General features: G+C 39.5%; 1 pseudogene; it reads right to left on the reverse strand.

Annotated features, from left to right (window-relative positions):
* Positions 1–832: 832 nt before the first annotated feature.
* On the reverse strand, positions 833–2,005 carry LOC120860247 (annotated as a pseudogene).
* Positions 2,006–6,030: the final 4,025 nt, after the last annotated feature.

Here is a 6,030-nt window from a genome sequence, read left to right on the forward strand (position 1 = left end):
CAGAAAAGCATTCAGAAACCCTGCAGTTCAGCAACATGCCAATTTCTCTCCGGTGATTGTCACAATTTTGGAAATATGGTACCAACGGGCAACAATAACACAGCAGAAAGAAATAACCTCTCTGTATAAAATGATTTTAGAGATGTCTGTTGAGGTAGAATTTTGTAAAAAACTGTCAGGTAGGGAAGCACTCTGACAACTATAGAAGTGTTGGATAAGTTTGATGCTAATATTATTCTATAAAACTTCTATTCATATTCTTTATAAACAGGGGACAGGTCTTATTGCTCCTGGAGCTTGCCGCCCTAATCTGTTCCTCCATGGAAAACTGATTTTTCTCAACAATTGGTAGCAAAGATTCCCGTGCTTAAAAAAGTCATTGCTAACACAACACTTTTTAATTAATTTCCATTTGCCCCATATTTGTGGACTCAGTATGCGTGTCCTAGGCACCAAGGACAGAACAAAGCTTAGAAAAGTTGTTTTATCAAACTTTAGTTCCATGAGAAAACGAAACCATGAAAAAGTGCAAAATATACACAGTTCCTGGCAGTACACACACAGGATTTTTTCTTACTACAAACCATAAAATTTTACATTTGTGTAATGAAGTTAGAGTAGATTTCACTTCATTGTTAATATACAAGTTTTTGCTTCAAAGTGCTTACTTTATTTAAAAAAGAGAAGATTAAAAGAAAAGGTGGCAGGAATTGTTTTTTACAACAAGCATATGTCTTGTGTCCCAATCTCCTTCCTCCTCTTCTTTTAGTGCAATACAGAGCAGCAGCTTCACTGAAACATCTGATTTCAAAAGATGTTCCTGAAAGCTCACCTACAGCAGCACCCTAGGCGTCCTGTTGAGGGTGGCTCCTTTTTTATTCCTCAGCCATTCTGAACCTTTCGCAATTTCACCACTTTCATTCTCACCTCAAAAACTTCATGGATAGTCTTCCAGAAGCAATGAAAATTACAGTCAATCAGCCCTTTTCTTTCAAAGATTTCCTCTCTAACAAAGCAAACAAGAGCCAGAAACTTTGTCGCCTCTTTTAAATAAAGAACTGTTGTATTATTCAGCTTTAGAATGGCTATTGATTCCTTGTCATAGGCGGTTCCTGCTCCATCTTCTTTGAGGCCACAAATACAAGAAATATCAATGACCACATCATCACGTCACAGCAGAGCTCCTAGGTTTGCATATCCACAGGGGTACTATCTGTTGTGATATAAATCTTACTGACCACATCAAAGAGAAACAACTTTTCAATTCCTAAATTTGAGATGAAGATGTTTAGCAAATTCTCCAGGGTGGGAAGTTGTGGAATCAGTTTCTGAACCACTTTGCCAAAAGCTTCAAATATTGAATGGTCATATATGCTTGTCAGATAAAAGCTAAGATGAATTTTTTCTAGCCCAGCATCTGCGAGGGCATCATCTGCCCTCTGGTGAATGTCTCTCTGGGTTTCAACTTTGTGGTCATCTGATAGAGTCATCCACTTTGTGAATAAACACCTCAAAGTTGATGTCGCTGTTGACTTTGTAGGCCCTGTCGCTGTGAGGTGGATCCTGGCCAAGGCCTCCATGTAATCACCCTGGGAGTCTATGACAAATATCAGAGCTCCTGTCCCTCAGAAGATCATCTTATAGTCAAAGTGGGGTCAAAAAAGTCAATCTGTCCTGGAAAGTCCCAAATCTGAAAATTAACAAAGCAACTGTTGGCAATGTCCTCCCGGCAGATCTTCTTTGCGCTCTCCAAGAACAGAGTTTCCCTAGGAGACATTTTATGAAAGACGACTTTCTGGATGGATGACTTGCCACTCCTTCTTAGGCCTCTGCGCAGGATCCTTGCCTTGACTTCTGTGCTAAGGGTGTCGCTAAAGTCCAGCACTCCCTCCTCTGCCCTGGTGTCCGGCTTGGCCTCTGAGGAGTGGGGCCCGTCTCCGTAGTCCACTAGCCCCACCAGCTCATCCTCCTCCTCCAGCTGGGGCTTCCCCAGCACGTGGCTCATCACGCCCATGGCCGTCCGTCCGGGGAATGATGGGGGTCCCTGATGGGGAGGGGGTGTCAGCCAAACCTCCTGGCCTACAGCTGACAACCTACTTCTAAATTGAGGTTTTGTCCCGAGGTCCGTGGCTGGAGACGGAGAGCACACTTCCCCACAGCTGTCACATCCAGGTCCACGATTTAAATGTTTTAACAGTAAAAATATAATTTAACAGTAAATATATATTTAACAGTAAAAATATAATTCATAAAATTTGAGGAAAAGCAATGGAAATTTCTTTAAGAACCTTGGTATAGAAATGAAGTATGGCTACCTCTTGAAGATTCATGAGAAAGGAAGAGATTATTCCTCTTACAAGCCAGCTTCACAGTCACCCTATGCTGGTTTCCACTACACAAATGGGCCAGAGGACCCCAGTGACATATATTGTAGGCTCTGAAGTCTTTTACTTTAGTTGCAGCCTTCCCAGTTCCTGAACCCATCTTGACTCAGACAGAAGGCATACTTTAAAATGCCTGTCCTTACCTTACTTTTGATAAAGGAGGCAAAAATATACAATGGAGAAAAGACAATCTCTTTAACAAGTGGTGCTGGGAAAACTGGCCAAGCACCCGTAAAAGAATGAAACTAGAACACTTTCTAACACCATACACAAAAATAAACTCAAAACGTATTAAAGATCTAAATGTAAGACCAGAAACTATAAAACTCCTAGAGGAAAACTTAGGCAGAACACTCTCTGACATAAATCACAGCAGGATCCTCTATGACTCACCTCCCAGAGTAATGGAAATAAAAGCAAAAATAAACAAATGGGACCTAATTAAACTTAAACACTTTTGCACAATGAAGGAAACTATAAGCAAGGTGAAAAGACAGCCTTCAGAATGGGAGAAAATAATAGCAAATGATACAACTGACAAAGAATTAATCTAAAAAATATACAAGCAGCTCATGCAGCTCAATTCCAGAAAAATAAATGACCCAATCAAAAAATGGGCCAAAGAACTAAACAGACATTTCTCTAAAGAAGACATACAGATGGCTAACAAATGCATGAAAAGATGCTCAACATCACTCATTATCAGAGAAATGCAAATCAAAACCACAATGAGGTACCATCTCATGCTGGTCAGAATGGCTGCTATCAAGAAGTCTACAAAAAATATATGCTGGAGAGGGTGTGGAGAAAAGGGAACCCTCTTACACTGTTGGTGGGAATGCAAACTAGTACAGCCACTATGGAGAGCAGTGTGGAGATGCCTTAAAAAACTGGAAATAGAACTGCCTGATGACCCAGCAATCCCACTGCTGGGCATACACACCAAGGAAACCAGAATTGAAAGAGACATGTGTATCCCAATGTTCATCACAGCACTGTTTACAATAGCTAGGACATGAAAGCAATCTGGATGTCCACTGGCAGATGAATGAATAAGAAAGCTGTGGTACATATACACAATGGAATATTACTCAGCTATTTAAAAGAATGCATTTGAGTCAGTTCTAATGAGGTGGATGAAACTGGAGCCTATTATACAGAGTGAAGGAAGTCAGAAAGAAAAACACCAATACAGTACATTAACACATATATATGGAATTTAGAAAGATGGTAACCATGACGCTATATACAAGACAGCAAAAGAGACACAGATATAAAGAACAGACTTTTGGAGTCTGTGGGAGAAGGTGAGAGTGGGATGATTTGAGAGAATAGCATTGAAACATGTATATTACCATATGTGAAATAGATGACCAGTCCAAATTCGATGCATGAAACAGGGCACTCAAAGTCTGGGTGCACTGGGACAACCCAGAGAGATGAGATGGGGAGGGAGTGTGGGAGGGGGGTTTGGAACCAGGGTACACATGTACACCCGTGGCTGATTCATGTCAATGTATGGCAAAACCCACCACAATATTGTAAAGTAATTAGCCTCCAATTTAATTAATTAATTTTAAAAATACCTGTCCTTAAGCTAGATGTCTCACTCCCTGATTTCAAACTATATTACAAAGCTGTAGTAATTGAAACAGCATAATATTAACAGAAAAACAGACACTTTGATCAATAAAACAGGGCTGAAATCCCCAAAATAAACTCATTCACATATGGACAATTAATTTACAACAAAAGAACCAAGTACATATGATGGAAAAAGGATATTCTGTTTAATAAGTGGTGTTGGGAAAATGGGACAGTCACATGAAAAAAAAAGAAAATGAAATTAGATTGCTATCTCATACTCTACATAAAAACCAACTCAAACGGAGTAAAGACTTGAATGTAAGACCTGAAACTATAAAACTCCTAGAAGAAAACAGAGGCAGTCTGTTTTTTGAAATTAGTCTTGGCAATTACTTTCTGCCTGTGTCTCCTCAGGCAAAGGAAACAAAAGAAAAAATAAGCAAATGGGTCTACATCAAAAGAAAAAATATTTGCACCACAAAGGAAACTATCAACAAAACAAAAAGGCTGCCTACTGAATGGGAGAAAGTATTTTCAAACAAAAATCTGATAAAGGGTTAAGATCCAAAATATAAAAAGAGCTCATACAACTCAACATTAAAAAAAAAAATAGACTTGATTTAAAAAAGGGCCAAGGATATAAACAGACATTTTTCCAAAGGAGACATACAGATGGCCGAAAGGGATATGAAGAGATATTCGACATCACTAATCATCAGGAAAATGAAATGAAAACCACAATGAGAAATTGCCTCATACCTGTTCAAATGGCTGGTATAGACAAGAAATAACAATAAGTATCAGCAAGAATTTGAGGAAAAGCGAACCCTCATACACTGCTGGTAGGAATGTAAATTAGTGCAGCCACCATGGAAAACAGTATGATGCTGCTGCTGCTAAGTCGCTTCAGTAGTGTCCGACTCTGTGCGACCCCATAGACGGCAGCCCACCAGGCTCCCCTTCCCTGGGATTCTCCAGGCAAGAACACTGGAGTGGGTTGCCATTTCCTTCTCCAATGCATGAAAGTGAAAAGTGAAAGTAAAGTTGCTCAGTCTTGCCCGACTCTTAGCGACCCTATGGACTGCAGCCTACCAGGCTCCTCCATCCATGAGATTTTCCAGGCAAGAGTACTGGAGTGGGTTGCCATTGCCTTCTCCGGAAAACAGTATGGAGATTCCTAAAAAATTAAGACTTGAACTACCGTATGTTCTAGCTCTCCCCCTTTTGAGTGTTTAACCCAAAGAATGAAAACACTAATTAGAAATGATACATGCACCCCTATGTTCATCTCAGCATTATTTACAATAGCCAAGATATGCAAGTAACCTAGTGCTCACCAACTGATGGATGGATAAAGAAAATACTGTGTATATGCATACAAAGTTATACTACACAGCCATAAGAAGGTGAAATCTTGCCATTTGCAGCAACTTGGATAGAACTTGAGGGTATCATACTAAATGAATATGTCAGATAGAGAAAAACAAATACCATATGATTTCACTCATATGTGGAATACAAAAAAAAAAAAAAAGCAAAGCAAAATAAATGAACAAACAAACAAAAAATAAGAGAACAAAATAGTGGTTACCAGAGGAAAGGGGTGGAGGAGAATGAAATGGGTAAAGGGGAACACCTGTAATGTAGAAGATGGAAACTGAATTTTTGGTGGTGAGCATGCATGCTCACTCATGTCCGACTCTTTGTGACCCCATGGACTATAGCCTGCCAGACTCCTAGTCCATGTAATCTTCCAGGCAAGAATACTGGAGTGGGTTGCTGTTTCCTCCTCCATAGATCTTTCCAACCCAGGGATCAAACCCATGTCTCTTCTGTCTCCAGCATTGGCAGGTGAATTCTTTACCACTGCACCACTTGAATATATTAATAGTATATGCAGTGTATTATATGTTTCACATGTACAATATATTTCTACTTTTGAAGTAGAAATATAATGTACATATGAAATGCATATAATGTTATACACCAATGTTTAAAAAATGTCCTTGAGTCAGTCTCCTGTTCTAATTGAATATATATGAGGCAAATGCTGCTATAT

The sequence above is a fragment of the Oryx dammah genome, unplaced genomic scaffold (genome assembly GCF_014754425.2).
Source record: "Oryx dammah isolate SB20612 unplaced genomic scaffold, SCBI_Odam_1.1 HiC_scaffold_11050, whole genome shotgun sequence".
Lineage (NCBI taxonomy): Eukaryota > Metazoa > Chordata > Mammalia > Artiodactyla > Bovidae > Oryx > Oryx dammah.